This window comes from Crocuta crocuta, unplaced genomic scaffold (genome assembly GCF_008692635.1).
Source record: "Crocuta crocuta isolate KB4526 unplaced genomic scaffold, BGI_CrCroc_1.0 scaffold367, whole genome shotgun sequence".
NCBI lineage: Eukaryota > Metazoa > Chordata > Mammalia > Carnivora > Hyaenidae > Crocuta > Crocuta crocuta.
In genome coordinates, this window is record NW_027527936.1 from 4,022,803 (window position 1) to 4,034,031 (window position 11,229).

General features: G+C 39.8%; 1 pseudogene; it reads right to left on the reverse strand.

The window, feature by feature from the left end:
• Positions 1-4,223: 4,223 nt before the first annotated feature.
• On the reverse strand, positions 4,224-6,724 carry LOC144221619 (ubiquitin-ribosomal protein eL40 fusion protein pseudogene; annotated as a pseudogene).
• Positions 6,725-11,229: the final 4,505 nt, after the last annotated feature.

The window sequence follows — 11,229 nt, forward strand, 5'->3', positions numbered from 1 at the left end:
AGCGTCTGACTTCAGCTCAGGTCATGATCTCACGATTCGTGGGTTTGAGCCCCGTGTCAGGCTCTGTGCTCCCAGCTCAGCTCAGAGCCTGGAGCCTGTTTCAGATTCTGTGTCTCCCTCTCTCTCTGACCCTCCCCTGTTCATGCTCTCTCTCTCTCTCTCTCAGAAATAAATAAAACATAAAAAAAAAGAATATGATAAACCTATGACTAGTGGAATTCCCTAGTCAAAAAATGTGTTTGGGTATCTTTTTGTTGTTGTTGTTTTTTGCATTTAAATTAACATTATTTATAAGTATGAGATCCCAGAACCACGTTAAGTCACATAACAAGCCTTGGTCAGTGGTGCTTCCAGAGACACAGTGAGCAGGGAAAAGACATAAAAATCAGAGTAAGTGTCTATTCCATTGGGATCAAATTGCTACCACTTTATATGTAATCAACCAACTTCGTAATGCCCCAAAGTGTCTGGCTGTCCCCAAGTGCAAATGGCTAAAGGTTAGTCACTTTGCTGACAAATTGGGCAAGAGTGATGACAATAAACATGTTCAAGCTTGGTGAAGGGAAGTCTATGCCATTGAGCTGATTTTATTTGTGAATCCATTGAGCAAGTTCTGGGGCTGGCTGCGGGGGGAGACTCACTGACACGCACAGAACAGGCCCTCTTGTTTACCAGATTATGGAAGGTCTCCTCCATTTCGAAGATTCACAAGATACACAAATACTTGCATAGTCTGGGCCCATTTTAAGAGGGTCTTAAATCCATCTACATGCCTCTTCTGCAGACTTGGTTGTCATCCATTTTCTTATCTGACCTCTTCCAAGTCCCTGACCATGCAGCTAACAATTCGTCACCCTTTTTATATCTCTGTAGGGCCTTATCTCAGGTCAGCTCTCCTAATAGGGAAAGTGGACAACAAGTGCTACCTGAAGTTCTACCCACCAGAAGGATTTTTCTTCTCTACAGTCCTTCAAGGACACTCTGAATATAATATTATGACCCATAGAGTATAATAGTATACTTTCGGCCACTGCCAGGGTCCTGTGCTGAGTATTCTGTAGAAAGGCTGAAAGCTTTCCCTCTTAGCTTACTGATCACAGGAAGCTCTCTGTGAGGTCCTAGGTAAAGGCTGAAGATGGATGATGTATGATAGGAGTGGACGTACTGGGAATGGAAGCAGCCCATGCAGCTTACTTGTATATTCAGACTTGGGCCTGGTCTTATAAGTACCACTTCTAATTGATGGATGGGGTGCACTCTGCTTTATGATTTGGGATCAGTTTAGGCTGTATAGTCACCAAATATTTCATGGTTGAGTGTTTTTATACTGTCCTGGTGTCCAGGAGCAAGCCAGGTGTTAGTTCTCAAAAGAGCCATTTGTTGAAGAGATGCTTTCTAAATGATACTCTATTAGGCCAAAGCTAGTTTCACCTGGCAATTTCAAATGATTGTACTGGTGGCCTCACCGTACATATGTTTCTATCACATCAGAGTATGTCACACCAAAGGCCACCAGTCCCCCTCTTTACTTTGCTCTAACTGGTCAAATAAGAGATTAGTTTATGTCTCAATTTTTCCCTCCAGTTGATCCCCTCACCCACTGATTAAAAAAAAAAAAAAAAGACAACGAAGAAAAAAGGATGGAGTGTTAGAGAGCCCTCTGGGAAATTTTCCTATATTGGACTCTGGATCCCATAAAACTGCCGTGTAAGTATTTATCCTTCTCATGGGAAGCATATGGGATTAACACAGTGTGACAATGGTCTTTTATTTTTCCATAATATTTTAACTTCTATCTGTTAAAAGGCTTTCAAGACCAAAGAAAGTAACTTAAAGAAAGTAATTTATATTATAAAACTTTTATTTGATCTAACACTTGATCTTGCTCTTTTGAGTTCAATGGCTTCACCTGGGGAGATGTGAGTGAGAGAATTCATGACTTTTTATTATGGAAAGTAGAGAGAATGGAATCATAAGCCTCCATGCCCCCATCACCCAGCTTCAATGGTTATCAACATCCTGTTTCTCTTATTTATATTTTGTCTTCCTCACCACTAGTTGTCTTTTGCTAGAGTATTTCATTTTTTAAAACATTTTACTCTTTTTTAAAAGTTTATTTATTTTGAAAGAAAGAGAGAGAGCGTGTGAGTGGGGGGAAGGGGCAGAAAGAAAGGGAGAGAGAGAATCCCAAGCAGGCTCTGAACTGTCAGTGCAGGTTGATGCGGGGCCCAAACTCACGAACCGTGAGATCATGACTTGAGCTGAAATCACACACTTAACCGCCCAGACACCCCTGATAGAGTATTTTAAAACAATCCAAGATGTCATATCATGTCACTTCAGTAAAAAGCTCTTAACACATACAGAATAATTTTATAACCACATTATAACCATAATTTTATTATCATACCCAGCAAAACAAATAATTCTTTAATTCTTCTAAAAATCAATCCATGTTCAGTCTTCCCCAATTGTCTCAAATTGTCTTTTTTTTTTTAATTTTTATTTATTTTGAGAGAGAGACAGAGAGTGCAAGCCGGGGAGGGGCAGAGAGAGAGACACACTAGTACAGAATCTGAAGCAGGTTTCCAGGCTCTGAGCTGTCAGCACAGAGCCTGATACAGGGCTTGAACTCAAAAACATTGAGATCATGACCGGAGCCGAAGTTGGATAGTTAACAGAGTGAGACACCCAGGTGCTCCTCAAAATGTCTTTTTATAGTTGGCTTATTTAAATCAGGTTCTAGGGGTGCCTGGATGGTTCAATGGATTGAACAGTTGAGTGACAGACTCTTGATTTCAGCCTCAGGTCATGATCTCAGGGTCATGGGATCAAGCCCCATGTCAGGCTCCATGCTGAGCATGGAGCCTGCTTGGAATTCTCTCTCTTTCCTTCCCCCCCCNGTCTCTCTGTGTCCCTCCCCTGCTTGCACTGTCTCTCTGTCTCTCTCTCAGAAATAAATAAACATTAAAAATTTTTTAAATAAAAAATTAAATCAGGATCTAAATATAATTTCATATTGTATTTGGTTGGGATGTATCTTTAGCTTCTCTCTCTTTTTGAAAAATGTTAAATATAGGGGTGCCTGGGTGGCTCAGTCGGTTAAGCATCTGACTTCAGCTCAGGTCATGATGTCAAGGTTCATGGGTTCAAGCCCCACGTCTGGTTCTGTGCAGGCAGCTCAGAGCCTGGAGCCTGTTTCAGATTCTGTGTCTCCCTCTCTCTCTCTGCCCCTCCCCTGCTCATGCCCTGTCCCTCTCTGTTTCAAAAATAAACAAAAACTATGAAAAATTTTTAAAAATTAAAAAAAAGTTAAATACAGGTTTTCTATTGAAGTAATTTATATTTTTCCCAAGTTCCTAAACTAGGCATCAAATTTCTTTTTTTTTTTTTAAATGTTTTATTTATTTCTAGAAGAGAGAGAGAGAGAGAGACAGTGTGAGCAGGGGAGGGTCAGAGAGAGAGGGAGTCACAGACTGAAACAGGCTCCAGGCTCTGAGCTGGCAGTCAGCACAGAGCCCGACGCGGGGCTCGAACCCACGAACTGCAAGATCATGACCTAAGCGAAAGTCGGACGCTTAACCGACTAAGCCACCCAGGCTCCCCTAGGCATCAAATTTCTAAACAGAACAAAAAAAAAAATCCTTTGCTGGAGAGCCACATATTAGACATTCATACTGATCTAAGAAAACTGATAAATGAGTAAATGAATTTTAATAAATTAGAGTTGCACATTCAGAACAGAATTGTAGCTTTATTTTTATTTTTTAAAGAATCTCTTTTATCATGAGGTAAAGAGATCCTTTTTTTCCCCTAATGCTTATTTATTTTTGAGAAAGAGAGCACAAGTGAAGGAGGGGCAGAGAGAGAGACACACACACAGAATCTGAAGCAGGATCCAGCCTCTGAGCACAGAGCCCGATGCGGGACTCGAACCCACGGTCTGTGAGGTCATGACCTGAGCTGAAGTCTGACGCTTAACCGACTGAGCCACCCAGACACCCCCAGAACTGTAGCTTTCAGTTAGAGACATGTGAACCAAAGGCAAAAACCTGCCAAAATTAAGACAGATTTTTTTTATTGTTGTTTATTTATTTGTTTGTTTGTTTATATTTATCTTTTACTGCTCCAATCAATGAAAGGGAAACTTTATTGAGGCTCTCGAGCCTTGTGGCTCTGGCAGGAGGTCCCCTGCTGGCCAAGGAAGAGCCTGTGCAGATGTCTTAATTTGACCTTCTTCTTGGGGCCAGGTTGTTGGTGTGGCCGCACTTCTTGCAGCAGGTGACAGAGCGGTGGAGCGCTCATGGCAGATCATCTTGTCGCAGTATATTTTTGGGCCAGCCAGTGGAGGGAGGGCTCGATCCCACCTCGCAGGAGAAGCACCCAGTGCAGGGTGGCCTCTGGATATTGTGGTCTGAGAGAGGGCGGATGTCCTCCAGCTGTTTGTCTCATGAAAATCAGATGCTGCTGGTCAGGCAGGATGCCCTCCTTGTCTTGGATTTTGGCTTTGACATTCCCAGTGGTGTCACTGGGCTCAACCTTGAGGGTGATGGTCTTGCCCATCAGGGTCTTCACAAAGATTTGTGTGTGTGCAGTTGCTGCCAGGCTGCCTCATTGGAGAGGAAGAGGTGTTTTTTTGTTGTTGTTGTTTAATAATTTATTGTCAAGTTAGCTAACACATAGTGTATACAGTGTGTTCTTGGCTTCAGGAGTAGATTCCCATGATTCATCGCTTCCATACAACACCCAGTGCTCATCCCAACAAGTGCCCTCCTCAATGCCCATCACCCATTTTCCCCTCTTCCCCGCCCACCCCATCAGCCCTCAGTTTATTCCTATATTTAGGAATGGTTTGCCTCCCTCTCTGTTTGAAACTACTTTTTTCCCCTTCCCTTTCCCCATGGTCTTCTGTTAAGTTTCTCAAATTCCACATGAGTGAAAGCATCATATCTGTCTTTCTCTGGCTGACTTATTTCACTTAGCATAATACCCTCTAGTTCCATCCATGCTGCTGCAAATGGCCAGATTTCATTCTTTCTCTTTGCCACATAGTATTCTATTGTATATATAAACCACATCTTCTTTACCCATTCATCAATTGATGGACACTTGGGCTCCTTCCATAAGGAAGGATATTGGATATTGTTGATAGTGCTGCTATAAATATTGGGGTACATGCGGCCCTGTGAATCAGCACTCCTGCAACTTATTTTTTATTTTTTAAAAAATGTACACAACACAATATGTATCTGCCCCCTGTTTTGCTGAGGGTTCATAGTCAGAATTTTTTTCTTAAAAATTTTAATATTTTTGGGGTGCCTGGATGGCTCTGTTGGTTAAGCATCCGAGTTTGGCTCAGGTCAAGATCTCACAGTTTGTGAGTTTGAGCCCCACGTCGGGCTCTGTGCTGACAGCTCAGAGCCAGAAACCTGCTCCAGATTCTGTTTCCCTTGCTCTCTGCCCCTCTTCCACTCATGCTCTGGCTTTCTTTCTCTCTCAAAAATAAATAAACCGTATTTAAAAAAATAATAAACTGTAAAAAATTTTAATTTTATTATTTTTGCCAGCTGAGAAATAATGCTGTAGTCAGTGGTCAAAACTGGTACCTCTTCTCTTCAATCTCTCTATGTCTTATCTATGATACTGATGTCACAAGTGCACCAGAAAATCTGGCATAAGCCATCACCACTAGGGACTAATCCTGTGTAACGGGAGCCCCCAGCCACTTCTCCAGCAGCTGAGCTCCAAGGGGGCCACCATCTTGCTGGGGCTGAACTTTGCCACTCTTAAGTCTCTCTTAATTAATAGAATGGCCACTCTTTCTTTGTTTCTGGTTTCATCTTGGTTTTGCTCTATGCCACTTATTTATTGAAGAAACTGGGTAATTTGTCATGTGGGATTTCTCACATTATGGATTTGGATTTGTAATCTTAGGATATGATTTAACACATTTTTCTACCCTCCCCATCTTCTTTATAAACTGATATCTACGTATGGAGGCTTGATGATTTTTGTTTTTGTCAAGAATACTTCGTAAGTGGTGCTCTATAGGTTCTACCGCATCAGATCAGAAGGCATAGGGCATTGTTCAACCTGTAGTGATGTTGAGTTACTCAGTGGGTTCAAGAGTTTCCAGCCTGGTTTAAAGTTTGTCATCAACTTTCCACCCAATACCTGTAATAATAATTGATGATCATTGCCTAAATTCATTATTTCACAAAGGAGAGCAAAATGGTGATTTTTCTATTTCTACCAATTTTGTTGCTATGATTTATTAGCTATGATTTTTCCACAGATTACTTTCTCTCACCATTGATTCCAATAGCTTGAAATACAGGACTTGCAGGAAAGGCACCTGGATCTTTCCCTTCAAAACACAAAACAAAACAAAACAAAACAACTTTCAGAATAATGAGATGCTACTTTAGTAATGTCAAGGGAGAACCAATGAGGTTTTTGGTTTTTTGAAGGTGCTATATTTTGGGGCGGGCTTGTTATGCAGCAATAGATATTTACAACAAGTCACAAAGGATCAGCATGTAGCAATGAAGTTTCAAAAATTTATTATCATTATGAACTCATGGATTTTTAAATCTTCCAAGTGTTTTCATTCTTTGTAGTCAGTACTTTTCTTGATGCTGAAATTGTATATAAATGTGTGTGTGTGTATACTTTTATTTTCCTTTCATTATTACATAAAAAGTATATACATACCTTTCTGCATGCCACCTTTTTCACTTTTCTCCAGGAGATTACTCTTCAGCAATATATAGAGATATTCTTCATTCTTTTAGAATTTAAGAGTATTCCAGTGCATGTATGTATTATGGTTTATTCACCTGTCCTGTCCTCTATAGAAAGACATGTTAGGGGTGCCTGGCTGGCTCAGGCCATAGAGCATGTGACTCTTAGTCTCAAGGTCCTGAGTTCAAGCCCCATATTGGGAGTGGAGCCTACTGTAAAAATAAAAGAGACATGCTGGCTATTCGCAATTTTTTATTATTACAAAATATGCTGCAGTAAATAGCCTTGAGCCTCCATCATTTCAAGGGTTTGCCATTTTATCTCAAGTATATATACCTAGAAGGGAGGTTGCTTGGATAAAGGGTAAATGCATCTGTAATTCTGCTAGCTGTTGTCAAATCTGGCTCCAGGGCTGTACCATTTTCATCCCCACCAGCAACACATGAAAGTACCTGCTTCTCTGCAATCTCACCAAATCAGTGTGTGGTCAAGTTTGGGATTTCTGCAGATCTGATAGATAAGTAATGGTCTCTCAATTCAGTTTAAATATGTATTTGTCTTATGTTTTTTTTTTCCAGAGACAGATAGCATGAGCAGGGGAGGGTCAGAAAGAGAAGGAGACACAGAATCTGAAACAGGCTCCAGGCTCTGAGCTAGACTAACTGAGCCACCCAGGCACCCCTGTATTTGTCTTATAATGGGCAAGGTTAAGCATCTTTCCATATGTTTAAGAGTATTTGCCTTTATTTTTCTATAATTTTCCCATTTTTCTACTGGGCTGTTAGACTAGGATTTGAGTTTCTTTTCTTTTTAAAAAATTTTTAATATTTATTTATTTTTTAAATGTATATTTTTGAGAGAGCGAGCATGGGAGGGGAGGATCTGAAGCAGGTTCCATGGTGACAGCAGAGAGCCTGACACGGGGCTCAAACCCACAAACCACGAGATCATGACCTGAGTCGAAATTGGACGTTTAACCAACTGAGCCACCCATGTGCCCCTTGAGTTTCTTTTTAATATTCAGAAAAATTGCATATATCAGGGATATTGGCCCTTTGTGATATTAGTTACAATTTTGTCCCATTTTTAATTTAACTTTTGACATTGCTGATGGTATTTTGGACAGCCATTTAGTTTTTTTTATTCTAGCTAGACAAATTTACCCATTTTTCCTTTATTGATTTCAGATATGGAATCATAGTTAGGAAAGTCCTCTTCCTCCCTAGGTTGTAAAAGATTGACCTACATTTTCCTCTAGTATTTGTATGATTTAATATTTTTTTCATTCAGATATCTGATCCATTTGGAATTTATCCTAGTGTAAGGTGTGAGGAATGGATCCAATTTTACCTTTATCCACATGGCTATCAGTTTTACAAAGCCATTTGTTTATCAAACACTAAATTTCCATATGCCTTTGGAATCTATCTTTGGATTTTACATCTTCTTCCGTTAGCCATCTGTCTATTTATGCACTGATAACATAATGTTTTAATTACAGGGGCTTTTAAATGTTTCGGTGTGGGGTAGGGCTAGTCTCCCATTGCTGTGTTTTGGGGATAAGGGGGAGATTCCTGGCTAGTCTTGTATTTATTTTCCAAAATAACTTTATAATTGACCTGTCTGGCTCCAGAAAAAAAATAATAACTTGGATATTTTTATTGGGATTAAGTTTATAAATTTTAACTTGGAGAAAGTTAACATCCTTCTGATACTGATTCTTTTCTGATAAAAAAAAATACGGAATCTTTTTCCATTTGTTCAGGTCTACTTTTTGTCCTGTAAGAATGTTTATGGTTTTTCTCAGGTAGGTTTTACATAATTTTCATTAAATCTGTGCTGCATTTTGTTTTATTTTGCTTATGCTATTGTAAATGGGATCTGGAATATTCTTTTCTATTCTTTTTTCCAAGTGGTTACTTTTGTGATTGTTTCTTCCCAGAGGTGATGAAAACTTTATTTCTGTGTGTTAATTTTATATCTTTCTACTTTACAAAATTCTTTTACTATTCACAGGAGGTGTTCACTCATTATAAGTTTCTTAGAAACATATCATCTGTGCATGTATGTAATTTTATCTCTTTTTAAACCTTTTTAAAAAATGTTTTATTTATTTCTGAGAGAGAGAGAGAGAGCATGAGCAGGGGAAGGACAGAGAGAGAGGGAGATACAGAATCTGAAACAGGTTCCAGGCTCTGAGCTAGCTGTCAGCACAGAGCCTGACATGGGGCTCAAACCCATGAACTGCGAGGTTATGACCTGAGCCGAAGTCCGACGCTTAACTGCCTGAGTCACCCAGGTGCCCCTTATCTCTTCTTTTTAAATTCTTATGCCTTTTGGGGTGCCTGGGTGGCTTAGTCAGTCAAGCTTCTGAATCTTAATTTTGATTTAGGTCATGATCCCAGAGGGTTGTGGGATTGAGCTCCAGGTCGGCTCTGGGCTGACAGTGCAGAGCCTGGTTGGGATCCTCTGTCTTCCCCTCTGCCCCTGCCCCCTCTTTGCACTCTCTCTCTCTAAAAACAAAACAATTCTTATGCTTTTAATTGCTTTTTCTTGTATTAAAATAGTGGCCATCCTTGTCTTTTTTCTGATTTTTGCATTGAGTTCCAACACCAATTATCTGATCAACTGACTGTCCTACTATTCAATTTAGTTCTGACAATAACTACCCACAGTTAGTGAAGACTCCACAGGTTAAGGTTCTCAGTCCTGCAAGACTGGCCCCATATCAGATGCTGGTATAAAGTTCTGGGTGGTGTTCCAAAACCACTTGCACTTCTGTTTGGTGGCTACATCTGCCTTGCTGGGGCTGCTTACAACCTCCTCAGGTTGGTAATTCACCAGACCCACTCACAGAACTCAGGAAAGTGCTATATTTACACTTACCATTTTATTATAAAGGATACAAATAAACAGCCAAATGAAGAGTACATAGGGCAAGGTCTTGAGGGGAAAGGGCTGAGCCATAGAGTTCCATGCCCTCTCCTTACAGAATCTGAGCCTGCAACCCTGCAAGTCCACCGAGGTGTTTACCAACTGGAGAATCTCCCTTGGCCTTGTGGTTCAGGATTATTAAATCATTTTCTGCATGATTGGACTTAATCCGGAGCCCCTCTCCCTTTCCGCAAGGGGGCTACTGAGATTTCCAACCCTCTAATCACATGGTTGGCTCCTCTGGCCTCAGCCCCCTGTCCCGAAGCTACCAAACCCTCCCATGAATCATTGCTATGAATCATCATCTTATTAGCATAAACTCAAGGATTAGCATAAACCCAATAGTTTATAAACTCAAGTATCAAGGGACTCGTTAAGAATAACAAGACATTCCTATCAATTCAGGAAATTTCCAAGGTTTTTGACAGAAACCTGGGTCAAAAACCAAATTTATTTTTTTTATTATATCACAAACAGGAAAGCCTGTAGTGTTTGTCCATTAATATTAATGCTAAATTTGGGGTCAAGACATATAATGGAAGTATCTCTCAATTTCTGTTTCATTGAGTCTTTAACACATATGGGTTTTGAATTTGTCCAATGCCTTTTCAGGATCTATGGAGGTTATCAGTTCATTTTCTTCTTACATGTATACATTTGATACATTATGTTGACAAATTTCCTCCTTATAAATGATCTTTGTATTCTGGAAATAAACCCCACATGGTTATATGCTTATTTAATGTGCTATCGAGTTACGTTTGCCAATGCTTTACCCTTTTTATTCATTTACTATCAAGATTATACTTTTTTCACAAAAAGAAATTAGAAGTATTTCTTCACCTTCTATGCTCTAGAATTGTTGAAGTAACATTCAGATGATCTCTTCTTTAAAGATTTAGTAGAAATCCTCTGTGAATCCACCTTGGCCTGATACTTTTTTTTTTTAATGTTTTTCATTTATTTCTAGGAGAGAGAGAGAGACAGCGTGAGCAGGGGAGGGTCAGAGAGAGAGGGAGTCACAGACTGAAACAGGCTCCAGGCTCTGAGCTGGCAGTCAGCACAGAGCCCGACGCGGGGCTCGAACCCACGAACCGCGAGATCATGACCTAAGCAAAACTCAGACGCTTAACCGACTAAGCCACCCAGGCACCCCTGGCCTGATACTTTTTTGTTGGGTTTCTGTTTTACAAATTTGTACTTCTATGTAATTCTGTCTGTTGAGACTTTATGTATTTACTGAGGTCAATTTTGGTAAATTATATTTACCTTGAGAGTTATCTATTTCATTGAGATTTTCATATTTATTTGCATAAAATTATATAAATTAGTAGGCTATATTTTGATGGCCACATATCCCTTATCATTTAACTTGTATATTTGTACCTTCTCTCTTAAAGAAAAAGCAATCTAATGGTTTGTGTATTATTAGTGTTTTCAAATAATAAGCCTTCCTATTAAGTACTACTTTTACTCTGTTTCTGTTTCTTCGGTTCACTAATTTTTCACTCTTACCCTGTGATGCCAATGTTTCATTGATTTACTTTCATT